Source organism: Amblyomma maculatum, chromosome 5 (assembly GCF_055883805.1).
Source record: "Amblyomma maculatum isolate TAMU_Amacu chromosome 5, ASM5588380v1, whole genome shotgun sequence".
In the NCBI taxonomy this organism is placed as follows: domain Eukaryota; kingdom Metazoa; phylum Arthropoda; class Arachnida; order Ixodida; family Ixodidae; genus Amblyomma; species Amblyomma maculatum.
The window spans coordinates 73,740,474-73,755,370 of record NC_139348.1 but is presented as its reverse complement, the minus strand read 5'-3'; the positions used below and the strand labels follow the sequence as shown (position 1 = coordinate 73,755,370).

Sequence of the window (14,897 nt, the reverse complement as noted above, 5' to 3'; positions counted from 1 at the left end):
CATCTAACCATCGCGTTCACTGCCTACCCCTTCTCCGGCGACCCTAAACCTTTCCCAACATCAAATCTTTCTCCAGCGACTCCTCTCTTCTCATCAGATGACCAAAGTAGCTGAGCTTTAACTTTAGAATTTGACCCTCCAATGAGCAGTCAGGGTTTATGCTCGACAATATCGACTGATTTGATTTTCTGGCAGTCCAAGGAACTCTCAAGAGTCTTCGCCAGCCCCACAATTCAAACGCGTCAATTCTTCGGCGGTCAGCCTTTTTCACAGTCCAACTCTCGCATCCATACATCACAACTGGAAATACCATAGCACGAGTTATATGGATCTTGGGTGGCAGACTAATGTCTCTGCTCTTTACTAGGCGGTCAAGGCTAACCATTGCTCTCTTTCCCAGAAGCAGGCGTCTCCTAATTTCATGGCTGCAGTCTCCTTCCGGGGTAATCTTGGAGCCCAAGAAGAGAAAATCTGTCACAGCTTCCACTTCTTGTCCATTGATGTTCCAGGACTTGATAGGGCAAGACGCCATGATCTTTGTATTTTTAATGTTCAGTTTAAGCCCAAACTTCTCACTCTCTTCTTGTATGCGCATCAGAAGTCTCTTGAGTTCCACTTCACTTTCTGCCATTAAAGTGGTATCATCAGCATTTCTAAGGTTGTTGATACTTTTTCCAGCAATCTTCACTCCAGCTGAAGACTCGTCCAGACCAGCCTTCCTCATGATGCACTCTGCATATAGGTTAAATAGGCAGGGCGATAGTATGCAGCCTTGCCTCACTCCTTTCTCAATCGGAAACCAATCAGTAAGACCATGCCCAGTTCTGACTGTGGCCTCTTGTCCTTCATACAGGAGACAGATGAGGTGAATTGGAACTCCCATCTCTTAAAGAGCTTGCCACAATCTGCTGTGATCTACGCAGTCAAACGCTTTCGCATAATCAATAAAGCAGAAGTAGATGGGTTTCTGGAACTCTCTTGCTTCTTCCATGATCCAGCGAAGGTTGGCAATTTGATCTCTAGTTCCTCTGCCCTTGCGAAACCCAGCTTGCACGTCCGGAAGCTCCCGATCCACATACTGCTGCAGCCTTCCTTGGAGGATTTTCAACATCACCTTGCTAGCATGCGAAATAAGCGCGATCGTGCGGTAGTTGGAACAATCTTTGGCACTGCCTTTCTTTGGAATGGGGATGTAAACTGACCTTCTCCAATCCTGTGGCCACTGCAGGGTTGTCCAAATTTGCTGACATAATGTATACAGAACGTTAACAGCGTCATGGTTGAGGTTTTGAAGCAACTCAGCTGGAATGCCATCAATTCCGCTAGCTTTGTTCTTAGCAAGGCTGGCTAAGGCCATTCAACTTCACTCTAAAGGATGCCCGGCTCGTGATCAGTAATCACAACCATCTTATGTTGGGTTTGCACATTCGGGTCCTTCTTGTACAGTTCTTCTGTGTATTTCTGCCACCTCTTCTTTATCTCTGAGGCTTCAGTGAGGTCCTTGCCGTTTGTCCTTTATCACGCCCAGCTTAGCACAGAAGCTTCCTTTGATATCTTTGAAATTGTCTTGAGCTCTTGTGTTCCTTAATTGGCTGTTGTCCTCAACTGCTTGGCACTATATGTTCAGGAAGGCATTCTTATCTCTCCTTGCTGTTTTCTGAAAATCCGCATTGAGAACCTTGTACCTTTCTCTTTCCCCCATAACTTTTGCCATACTCCTTTCCTCGGCTATTTGCAAAGCCTCTTCAGATAACCTGTTTGCTTTCTTGCATTTGTTTTGCTTTGGAACTACCTTAGTAGCAACTTCTTGTATTATATCACGAACATCAGTCCACATCTCTTCGGGCTCTCTGTCTTCTAGCTCTAATTCTTGAAATCGATTCCTCGACTTCCACAGCATATTCTAATGGAATTTGATCCAGATCATACCTGATAGGCCTTCTAGTTTTCTGCGTTTTCCTCAATCGAAGCTTAATTTTGGCAACAAGAAGCTGATGATCGGTGCCACAATCGGCCCCATGGCCTTGTTTTTATTGCTTGTATAGCGCTTCTCCATCTCTGCCGGAAAGTAATATAATCTGTCTGATTCCTGTACAGGCCGCCCGGTGAAGTCCATGTGTACAGGCGCCTCTTGTGCTGTTGAAAATGAGTATTCGCTATGGTCAGGTTGTTTTCTTGACAAAACTCTACTAGCCTCTGCCCATGCTTCATTTGGCTCGCCAAGGCCGAACTTGCCTATAATTCCGGATATTTCTTCACTCCCGACCTTAGTATTCCAGTCTCGTGTGATGATGGGGTGTGGTCTAAAAGGCATTGTAGGTCCGCATAAAATCTCTCAACGTCAGCTTCTTCAGCAGTAATGGTCGGTGCATAGACTTGGATAACTGTTATGTTGAAAGGGTGACCTTGGATCCTACAACAGATTAAAAATTCTGTGGCAGGCTAGCCCCCGCCGCAAGCGGCGGTGACCTACCTGTCCCAGCCCCATCAGAGGAGTGAAAGGACCTGCCTTTTTATCCTCAGAATTCAATTTGATAGTCTAAAGCACGCGCTGGCGATCGAATACTCCGGAGGAGGAGCAATGCGGGCTTCACATGCGTGCGTCCGAATTCGCGGCTTTTACTGATTTTACGATGTTGTCAGGGTAAATTGCTGTTCATCGGTATTCGCGTTTGCGATGCTGAGCTTAGCTGTTCAGGCTTTATGTAATGTATTCTTTATGCGGCAGTGTGAATGCGTGTATATTCACACGGCCCCGCCGGGGTGGTGGAGTGGTAAGACGCCCGACCACTGTGTCGGAGTACCTGGGTTCGAACCCGACCTCGGCGGCTGCGTTTCGATGGAGGCGAAACGAAGAGGCGTCCGTGTGCTGTGCGATGTCAGCGCACGGTAAAGATTCCCAGGTGGTAGAAATTACTCCGTAGTCCTCCACTACGGCTCCTCCTTCTCTCTTTCTGCTTTCACTCCCACCCTCCTCCCTTCCCTTACGGCGCGGTTGAGGTGTCCACAGACAACAAGTGAGACAGTTACCGCGCCTTTCCCTTCCTATAAATAAATCTGTATATTCACAAGTGCCCGCTAAATGCGTGTATAGTTCTGCCAAACCTGCCTTATTTCTGCCGGATGGGGAGCGAGTTTTTTTTACATAAAGACTTTGACAAAGGCCGACGGAATATGTCCTCACGGTGAGGGGAAGGAATTCCAGACTACCTGAGGTAATGGCTATAATATGATTGGACTTTTCGGATTTTATTTTTGGAAATTGCCCTGACTCCGGTGCTTATCATAGAACGCAGTTTTCGTTTTTTTTTTCTTCAGATAATATATAAAATCGTGACTGGTCTAAATGGTTTAAGGGACAATTTCCAGTTGATACTGCAGTTAGATCCCAGTTGAATACCAGTTGCATCCAACTAGGATCTAACTATAGTATCAACTGGGAATTGTTCCTTAAACCATTTAGACCAGTCACGATTTTCGCTTGGGATATATTTTCAATGAAAGACCGAGTTACTGTTTTCTTCCTTCAGGGAATGAATGTGGCAATCTCTGGACTCGCAGTTTTTAAATATCAGTGAGGCCGAGATTTTCACACAGCACAATAAACTTCTAAAGGTGTTTGTCACGGCTTATCCCTAATGATTTTCGTGATCAAGTTCGGATGTACAAAAACTCTGTTTAAAAAACGTGCCACTCAGTGGTAGACATATATGGGTCGATCTTGAAATGAGGGGAGCGATCCCATTTGAATCGTGCATTGCGCACTACACTTTGATGGAAGTGTAGCTAAGCATGACAATTAAAGAAAAAAAACTGCCTTCACCGGGAATAGAGCCCCTGTATCCCCCAGATCTCTATAGACCCTATTCACTATCAAGTTTAGCAGGCTGCAGTTGGGGCAACCCTGCATTGCGGAGACGCCATAACGTTGGGCAGTTCGAAACTAAAATTACACACACACACACACACACACACACACACACACACACACACACACACACACACACACACACACACACACACACACACACACACACACACACACACACACACACACACACACACACACACACACACACACACACACACACACACACACACACACACACACACACACACACACACACACACACACACACACGCTTCCGACGCATCGGCGCCGGTCTATCGGCATTTTTCCTGCTGCGCGCCGCTCATTTGTCGGACACTTCAGACGCCGTTTGCAACACCATCCAACCATGCAAAGCGTGGATTTCACCGAGACCATTTTCTGATTCGCCATAAAGCCCCTGTATCTTTAATTCGCCATGTACCCTCCCTCTCTCTCTTTTTCTCCCTCTGATATTGCGTTGTGCGTGCCATGGTTGCCAGTAAAGCTGCAATGACGTCACATGAATGAGCTATATAGCCGAGTACACATTGCACCAAGCCGGGCGTGTGAGAAATAGTAATTCTCCTCGTGCAGCGATGATAGTAACGATGCAGTATAATGGTGAAGACACTGGGCAGCCTGATCTGCAGTAGCTGCCACAGAATGACTTCGCAAAATCACGTAATTTGGGAGTGTAAAGGTTCTCCTGGGGATAAATGGCTAAATCACATAGCAACTCGGACCTTGCCACTTGGGAGGAACTGATTCGGAACCAAGACCCGGATCAGCACATCGTGTGGATCAGCACTTATCCGCCAGGCGGACAGCTTCCTACAAGACTTTCTTCACGGTTTCTGGTGCGGAGAGCCGACTGAGAAGCACGCCCAGACCCTGAGGCCCCATGATGACGGAATAAAATTCATTCATTCAGAGTGGCTCCCCCCCCCCTCCCCCCCCCCCCCCCCCACCATCTCCGCGTTTTCATCACCGGATCGCAACTTCCTTTGTACCTTGTGGGGCGCAGCCCCTTTATTTGTCTTAAACCGCGCGCGCGTTTTCCTGAATTGTGTTTGTGCGGGCACGCGAGTGCGCATGAGCGAGCAGCCAATCATGGGGGCGGGATGTTAACGGCGAAAATACGTGGGCAGATAAGCGCGTCGGAAGCAAGGCGCGGGGCCTTTTGCCCCGGCGGGGAGGCCAGCGCGAGGCGGCCAGCGAGCATCACGGGCCAACGGGGTCTGCACGAACGACGGAAAGAAGACCGGCGACATGAAGATGGAAGGAGCGCGCGCACTCTCCCCAGGCTATCTCTCTGTCCTTGGAAGCCTACTCCCAATCAGACAATCTGGCCCTTAGATTCAGTCACCACCGATTACTACAAGGAGGAGCACAGGCGCTACCCGGCCCCTTGTAAGGGACTGGATCGCGCTGACGAGCGCCTCCTCATCAAAATTTTTTTACCAATAGTGTACCGTTACAGCGGTGCTTAAACATTTCAACCCATCCTTTGATGGTGCGTGCCAGTACTGAGGGGAGGTGGCTGACATCTTCGACGTGGTCTGGGCTGTCTCCCCAGGAACCTGTATGAAGGGCAAGAGGCCACAGTCAGAACTGGGCATGGTCTTACTGATTGGTTTCCGATTGAGAAAGAAGTGAGACAAGGCTGCATACTGTCGCCCTGGCTATTTAGCCTATATGCTGAGTGCATCATGACGAAGGCCGGTCTGGACGAGTCTTCAGCTGGAGTGAAGACTGCTGGAAAACGTATCAACAACCTTAGATATGCGGATGATACCACTTTAATGGCGAAAAGTGAAGTGGAACTCAAGAGACTTCTGATGCGTGTACAAGAAGAAAGTGAGAAGTTTGGGCTTAAACTGAACATTAAAAAGACAAAGATCATGGCGTCTTGCCCTATCAACTCCTGGAGCATCAAGGGACAAGAATTGGAATCTGTGACAGGTTTTCTCTTCTTGGGCTCTAAGATTACCCCGGAAGGAGACTGCAGCCATGGAATTAGGAGACGCTGGGAAAGAGAGCCGTGGCTAGCCTTGACCGCCTAGTAAAGAGCAGAGACATTAGTCTGCCAACCAAGATCCGCATAACTCGTGCTATGGTCTTTCCAGTTGTGATGTATGGATGCGAAAGTTGGACTGTGAAAAAGGCTGACCGCCGAAGAATTGACGCGTTTGAATTGTGGGGCTGGCGGAGACTCTTGAGAGTTCCTTGGACTGCCAGAAGATCAAATCAGTCGATATTGTCGACCATAAACCCTGACTGCTCATTGGAGGATCAAATTCTAAAGTTAAAGCTCAGCTACTTTGGTCATCTGATGAGGAGAGGAGTCGCTGGAGAAAGATTTGATGTTGGGAAAGGTTAAGGGTCACCGGAGAAGGGGTAGGCAGCGAACGCGATGGTTAGATGGCATCCTTGAGGCGCTACAGATGGCGTTATGTGATGTTAGGAATATAGTGAGAGACTGGAAAGCGTGGCGTGATATGGTCCATAGGGTCACGAAGAGTCGGACACGATTGAAGTGAATAATTATAGCCTAATTAAGAAATGCAATTAATATTCAGGTAATTATTGTTTAGTTAATTATTTTAGCAAATAATTAATAACCTACCTACCTAATGACTTATTAAAAATTTGATTCATGACTAATTAATTAATTACTAATTGGTGCCTGTTGCGCAGCAGGATGCGGCACTCAGGCTTTCGCCTTTCACTACATTAGTCGCTGAAATCCCTCGTAATTTTTAGTGTCTCAGTGCTACCAATGCGCTCCTTTTCGCATCTTTACACAATAATTAATTCCGCTCCCTGCCTCTTCTCTCTTTCTGCCCAGCTGCACCCCTCCTCGCTACGCCACGGAAATCGGTCCCTTTTCTCTCTTTCCACTTTCACACCCATCTCCCTCCCTTCCCTTACGGCGCGGTTCAGGCGTCCACAGAGCAAGTGTGACAGGTACTGCGCCTTTTCTTTCCTGTGAAATTATTATTATTATTATTATTGTTATTATTATTATTATTATTATTATTATTATTATTATTATTAGAGTGCACGAGCATAGCGGCGCAACATCGGTGCATTACTTGTAACGCTCACCGCGAAACTGTCAGCAGCGACGTCAACGTGAAACTGCGAAATTGGCGACACAAAAGCGCGAGCAGTCAACTAGCACGAGGTATTTAATTTTGTTTTACAGCACCTCCCAGAAAGTGTTTGAAAGTTTGCGGGCGTCGGAATCAGCCGTTGCCTAGCGACAAGGACGCGTCCGGCTCGACATCGGTACATTGCGCGCGCAATGAAGTAGCTCTCAGCACCACCATGCACCTAGCGGCATACGGAACATCGTAAACCAGTTGTTGCGTTGCTAATTACGTTCACACGTACCAAATAGAATAGAAAACATGGTAAAAACTGTTGCTGCAATAACACATTCGCTGCATGGGTCGCTGCCCGCCGCCATGTTGTCCGTTGCCCTCATCATGCTCGCCATCTGTCGATCACTTTGCTTTGTATTCTTGTTTCTAGACATCAACGCAAGGCACTGAGTTGTGTTGGTTTAATGTTTTACAATTTTTAAATCAAGTCACTAGGTCTGAGCCATGTGTTTGCTTGGATCTATTTCTGCCACCAGGTGCTCCTGAGCGTGTTGGGTTGGTGTGTTGCTGGCCAGCTAGCTTTGAGAGCTGCCCGTTCGTGCTAGCCTGGGCATTGGTTGTGTGGGTGCTTTAGTTTCTTTGTTTAATTCCTAAGTTTTTCCGTTGGAAACGATAGCACCAAGCTTTTATCCTCTTCATGATCAGCTGAGAGACGAATTATGAGGTGAGAAAGCTTGCTTGCGCCTTGTATTGCGTGCGGAGAGTGCTCCCGATTTAGCGTTTTTTCTGCGGCGACCATCGACGGCGCGTCGCAGCTGATCGCTACGATTTACCTTTTTTTTTTTTTGTGTGTGTGTGGTTACTTTCGCTTTTCGCTAATTGCGACAGGGTTGTCGAAGGTTGAACAGAAACTTCTTTGTTGTGGTTTACGTTACAGCCCAGGCTACGCGTCATGCATTTCGCGCGCTGCTGTGGAAGTTGTTTCGTTTTGGTAGCATTTGCGAGCGGAGGCCCCGAAAGCTGGGCGCCAACGGCAGAATTGGAGCCGCCGTTGATCCAGGAACTTTGCGAAAGGAGGCGTTACATCCGTTCGTGCGATTCCTCCGATGTGCTTCTGTGTGTGTCGGAACGACATCCGCCGTCGCGTTGTTTCGGGTGTCGGACACTGCGCGTAACTCTAGCAGTAAAAGCAGTAAAAATGCTGGTGTCCAGTGTAAACAGTGCAATTTCGCACGGTGCGTCCTGCGAGGCGGCGCGTAGACTGCTGCTCGATAGATCGGCCGTCTGTTGTCGCATTGCAGCGGCGGCAGTGTAGCGGCACGCTGCGCGCCTTCCCCCTCGCACACCTGCGGAGAAACATATATAGCGTGGAGCCGAAACGTACTCTTGGTCACCTATAACTTTTTCTTTAATCTTTTTCAAGTTTCGCATATCCATTGCGCTTTCTTCCGACAGTCCCTCTGTCATGCCCACGATACAGTAGGTCGTTGTCATGCCAAGCCAGTCAATTCATACCGTTGCGTCACCTGATCGAGTGCTTTGCATTGGTCCATCCGGTCTCCTGAGCCATCCCAGTGCGCTATTCCGCGGAGACAAGAAAAAAAGTGCGCTTAACCTTTTCATTGCGTTTTCATCGTATTTCGTTTTTTATTTATTTATTTATTTTATTATTATTATTATTATTATTATTATTATTATTATTATTATTATTATTATTATTTACACACAGTAGTCGTTCGTCTGTTTCATCATCCTGGGGCAATCATCGACCCGTTAACGTGTCGGGCTAGTCGCGCACGGCGCGCGTTTCGGGTCGCTTCTGGGAACCGTAATTACTGGGCGTGCACTCTCGTTATACTTGCGTGTCTGGGTGTGCTTTTGTTTTCAAGGTCGCCCATCAGCGGTCTTGTGCAGGGGGACATTGGGGTCCCCTGGTAACGTGCCATGGCGCGCTCTATCGCCCGTGCACACGTCGCAAGTTTCCACGAGCACATAATTGAACGGTTTCGCTCCTCTGCTCTGCCGCATCGCACCCGCAATTTTTCTGCGCTGTTTTTCGTTGGCTGCCCTTTCTCAGTCGCATTCCTTATGCATTATTGTTATTTGTTTGGCTCCTTCTTTGCCATCTCGACCTGACCTTTTGCGCCTACTGCCAGTCGAGAGCGAGGGGATGCATTTAACGGGCCGCCGTTAACCTCTGCCCGTCTGTGCAAGAGCTGCGCGTTGTCGAGAGAGGAATTACGGAGCTGCCAACGGCCTTCTAGTGCCGTTCATAATGGAACGGAATGACGTTCGCCATGGCCAGTTTAATGCCGTGATTCCTATCATTCCTCAGTAGAGAGAATGGGCTGTTCAGTGCCTTGATACCTTTCATTCATCTGTAGAGATAATGTACAGACCATCTGTCCACTTATTGCTATTAAACTGTCGAACATACAAGCGTCGAGCCAGAATAATATCAAGCTGTTTGAATATAACTAAAAGTCTCCGAAAAGCCTTTTTTCAGCCAGTTACAAAATTTGATCTCGGGGGCCCTTGGCGCTTACTTTAGTAAAGTGTAGAGGTGATCATAAAGCCAGTTGAGGCATGAGCAGCGATGTATAGGTACACAAAAATGTTAGAGACTTCACAAAAAGTAATGGAATCATATAACCAGTTTTAAAAGTTTATTTCGACGTTGGTGCAAAGGTTTCTGCAAGAAAAAAATTGACAGAACTCAAACGCTTTATTTTTCAAATGCGTTACTATGTTTTTCTTACTAGGGAAGCAGATGGGATTGATTCGTCAGCACAAAACGTTTGCCATTTTGGCAGTACGGCTGCTAAGACTGCATTGCTGATGAAGCTGTTTTCTTTTTTAATGTTTAATTTGCACTGAACGCACATTGAGTATCGATTTTTAAATTCTGAAACATAGTGGCTGTACTTCAGTTTTGTTAGGATGTGTGTGTCTCGTATGCTGGGATGCTGTTTAGCTTCTGCTCGGTGCTGAAGGGAATGCAAAATATATAAGTGATGTCTTTCGACCACTTGTACGGCACACCTGTTATTCTGTTTTGCAAGCTGTGTGTCTTCCATGTCAACTCGGTAGGCAGGAAAAAGATGTTCGTCAAAACAGGAAGCAGCTGGGAGAACTAGTGCACTCTTGTAACTGCAACAAAAGGGCAGCTCACCACTGCATATTCATTGTGAATACACTATTCTTTGGCATGCCAGCCCGAATTCATTGGCAATATTTCGATGGTAGTTTTGTTACAAGCCGCACGATGCATGAGCAACAGTGTTCATTCAACAGTCATTGCTTAGTAGAGTACAGCAGGCGTGGACCGGTTAAATTGACATGTAGGACTTGACAGCATCTGTAGGAGTCCATCTTGGAGTTTAAGGAGGCTTTTAACCACTACTCGCGCATAAAGGATTTGTGAAGTATGTATACTCGCAGCTTCTGCTGTGTGACACGGTGTGTTAGGGACGGGTTCCAGGCTCCATTGAGTAACAATATAGATTAGTCAATAGAATTCTTTTGGAGCTCCGTCATCAGCTGTCGCAGTGCAGCTGTAACTTTTAAAGGTGCGTGTGGGGTGAGGTCAGCATATGTGGCAAAAAGAACTTTGTCTGCATTCTTTTCCACAAAAATTTCATTTTCTTTTTGCTCCCAATGCTGGCCACTTAGAGAAGTATAGAAAGCAGGTGCACGGGAAATTCGGGTGACTTAACCCTAGTTTCTGTTGACTCGTGCACTAACCAGCCCTAACAGGCAGTATGAAGGCAGTGGTTGATACAGGTGATGTTGGTTGGGCACGTGCAGAATGGAATGCCTATTGACAGTTCTGTCATTGTTGCATGCTTAGCTTGGGAATGCACACTAATATTCTAGCAAAATATGCTTCTGTCGTATCTGTTCACATGTGCCAGCTGTACATGCTTTGTCTAGCTTTTGCAGGAGTAAAAGTGGTGGTAAATGCCTTTTAAGATGGAAGTAATAGTCTTAGCTGCTTTGGAGATGCCTGGAAAAAAAAAAAGAAAGACGAATTAAAAGGTGAAACTGTGCTTTCAATTTTTTTACTCGTTTGCACTGTACGAATGGGGAGTGACTAGACCTTAAAAGCTCATATAGCAATTCAAACTAGGAAAAACGTGACATTGCAACTGCTGTTTTTTTTTTTTTACCCTAGATAATGAAAGCAGGGTTACAGTAGAATACCGCACAATGTGCAGTTGTGGCTGCATTCCAGATTTTGTGCAGGGCCCACGCAGGCAGTGGTGATGTAGTTTTGTATAGATGTGCGGCATAACTCTGTTGCACGGGGTCGTACTGCCTGCCACTCTATCTCTTGTACACTTTTGTATTGACAGTGGTGTGGGGGGTGGTTTGCCATGATTTAAAAGCATTGTTGTCGTAATTCTGTATCAGTGTAGTAAACACGTGCACCGGTGTGCTCATGTACGTGTAGTCTCATACCGCTTGTGTCCCTTTCAGGTGCCGCGTGCACATTTGTAGATGCATCCTGAATGCTATGTAGCATAGAATATGTATTGTGTACAGTTCTGGGGGCTGTAAACATGTGCCAAAATGTGTTTCAAGATTGCCTGCAGGACCATTTCAAGCTAGGCATCAGATCACCCTTTATGCAGGTAATACAGGCGGGCTCCAAAAAAATAGCTTAAGAAAAAAAAAATATATATATAAAAATGAAAGCATCGAAGTATATAGTTTGTGCACCCGACTTCCAAATTGCTGTTGAAATGATGTGATATAGTTCTTCCGGATCTTGTGTGTTTACTAACGCTGTGTTGATATATGTTGTATTACTTGTACTACTTGTGAATTCATTTAGTGTTCTATTAGTGTGTTGTGTTACTTTGCTAACAAGTTTTTCAATATCTTCTTTGCATGTGTTATTGGATGTAGTTGTATCCCCCCTACAATAATGCCTCATGGGCACTGTAGGCACATACAATAAACAAACAAACAAACAAACAAACAAACAAACAAACAAACAAACAAACAAACAAACAAACAAACAAACAAACAAACAAACTAATAAATAAATAAATAAAATGTGAAAAAGTGTTTATAAGGTAGTTACCTCCATGTTTTACGACAGCCTGTCACAGCAGCACTTAGTGTGCATTTCTTTTGTTTGCTTTGCAAGGATAAGATTCGTGAAATGCTTAGGCTGTGCTGATTTGTGTTTGCATGGGTAGTTTCTAATAACACAGCATCTTTGAGACTTTCTGAAACCTTTGTTGAGCCACGATGTGGAGAGGTGTTTGCAGAAAGTGCATAGTTGTGCATCTGAAGGGGATGAGTGAGGGATGATTTTTCTTTCCTCTGCAGTCTTGCTGTTCTGCTCAGTAAAGTCTAGAAACATAAACGTGTGCTCACGTTTGGATAATTTTTCCCGAAGGGGCTATAACTGGGTTGAATTGCATCATTATAGAGTACACATTTTGAGTAGCTACCAAGTAGTGTGCTGTGATGTGTGTCACAGGACCAGCGGGCAAGGAGGGAGTAGGTGAAGGATGACAGCCTGCTGAACTCTGTTCTTTAGTTGACTCCTTGCCTTGTTATGGTGTCGAATATAGCAACACCATATTTAAAAGGGAGTAATGAGGTTTCTTGTTAGATTGAGATTCTTATTACCCCCCCTCCCCCCTTTTCTTCGCTTTCAAATGCTTGGCTTTGTCCAGCTGATGCATCATTGTGAATTTCTGTTGGCATTGGCCTGCGTGCACCAACAGCCAGATATTGTGCCTTGCTAGCTGCGTCTCACTGCATCATTCTCTGAGTCAGAGGCCGGGGCTGGATGAGCCTTGTTCTCCCGTCAGTGGTTGAAGGCTGAGGCTGTTTTTTGGATAGGAGAGTGTGATACAGGTGAAATACCGAAGCGCTTATATTGTGACGAGGACACTATTTTTGCGGGGAGCCATGTACACGCTTTGGGAAACAGCAGCCATGTGAAGGTCGTCGGGAGAAGTGCAAAAACAGCTGCTGTAACGAAAATGTGATTGGGACTCCTGAAAGGCACCTTAGAGCGAGGAAGGACGCAGGTATGCAGGGTGTCACAGTGCATCAGTTTGGCTGGGCTGTCAGGAGAAGCATAGATACCTGGGGGGAGGGGAGTATCAATGTTTGTAGCGAGTGGATTACAGTTCAGGTGGCAGTATCGCTCCTTAATTATGGGGCAGATTTGGAGCACAAGTCTCTAACGTAGACGTGCAGGTATGGGGCAGTCACAGGTGTAGCATGTTTATCATTAAGCATGGCAGTTATGCGTAGTGCCAGAAGCCTTGACATCAGGTCTTTTACAGTTTCATTTGAGCTGATCTGTGTTGGGCTTTGATTTGGGCATGGGCAACTTTTTGTCTTCCTGGTTCCCCCTTTGCATTTTCACTGTATGGGACCAAAATAGAAATCTTTTATATGTGCGCATTCTGGGTAGGCGGGGTTCATCCCTACACTGTCCTGCGCGTACACCAACCAACTTCACTGTACGGTGTGAGGCTGTGAATTGGCGTTGACAACAAAAGTATTCTGGTTTTGGTGCCTTGTTTAGTTCCTTTAGCAGGATGGTTGCCAACTCCCTGCCTAAGTAGTAGAAAGGATGCGTGATGCGTTGTAGAATTTGGGACATTATTCTAGTGTTGGTGATGTTTGTGCAAAGTTGTGGCTTATTATTTTCATGCCACCAAAAGCTGGAGGACTTCAAAATGTGTTGAAGATGTACTTGCGCTGCGTAAAAGACACTTCCCTGGTTGCCATAATTAATGTAGTTATTATTAGTCATGCTTAAGGCTGACCTTGAACATGCTTGAAAGTGTCTCATTTGCTCTTTTTGCTGAAATTTACTTGAATTGGCAGCTCTGAACGAACTCATGCTATTATTATTGTCATGTTTGAGGCTGAGATTGAGCACATTCTTTGAAAGGAAACGCTTTCCTTCCCCCAGAATCCAATTTTGTTACCCTTTTTTGACCATTGATTATTCTCTCTTCGTACTGCATGTCCTGCCCATGCCTATTTCTTGTTGATTTGCACTAGAATGTCATTAACGCGAGTCATTTCTCTGACCCACTCTGCACACTTCCTATCTCTTAACGTTACACCTACCATTTTTCGTTCCATAGCTCTGTGTTCTCATCAATTTATATTGTACCATTTTCGAAGCTTGTCGTTCTTGCTTGTCCTTATACTTTAGTTTCTTTTAATTGCTTGTTTGGGCAGTTGTCCCGATATTGAGAAACACAAGTGAAGGCATCTGAGAAGGTGGTTGCATTCATGGAGTTATTGATCAATTCAGCACACTGAGCTGACCGGAATGCATTTTGTATACAGTTGTGTCATTGCAGTTTGAGCATATTTAGTTTGCAAGCTGGGATAGGCCTGGTAGAGTCGGAACAATTTTTTTTTGTGTGTTGGCATTTAGAGTGTACTGAGGGTAGAGTACATTTAATTTCATTCATGGAAAGTTACCTATATGGAAAATGGACTCTCATTCATACGAGAGCTTGCAGTGTTCATGATGCGCAGGTAGTAAATGCTGGCATTTGAAAATTGGCACAACATGAGGTCTGTGCAAGCCGTTCCTGAGCTTATGGTTCTAAAGTGCCAGCCGGGAGTCCTGCTGTTGCTTCGCCTCATGGCGGCACTTATCTTTATCACGCTCGGTGCGTCGTAACGCGAGTTGGCCCAATCTGGAATTGCGTGGCACCTTGGGAAGCAAATGTGGTGCGGTCACCCCACTGTAAGACCCCGGGAACATGCGACAGGCACGTGCTGCGTGGACTCCAACATTGTGCATTTCCATAGTTGCATACAGGTGCTGCCTGTGAAGAAGTAGCGCAACTCTTGAGGAAGTGGTCATTTGCCAACGGGACAAAGATTCAACTTGACAATTGATTCTAAAGACGTAGAAC

At 45.9% G+C, this 14,897-nt stretch overlaps 1 protein-coding gene across 1 annotated transcript in view; it reads left to right on the top strand.

Moving 5' to 3' along the window:
- The first annotated feature begins 7,528 nt into the window (after window positions 1-7,528).
- The window catches only part of LOC146188510 (monocarboxylate transporter 12-like), a 45,476-nt gene continuing 38,107 nt past the window's right edge, over window positions 7,529-14,897 (top strand). The window contains exon 1 of the mRNA XM_084603815.1: window positions 7,529-7,702. The gene's annotated coding sequence lies outside the window, so the exon portion shown is untranslated. The remainder of the gene's footprint in view (window positions 7,703-14,897) is intronic.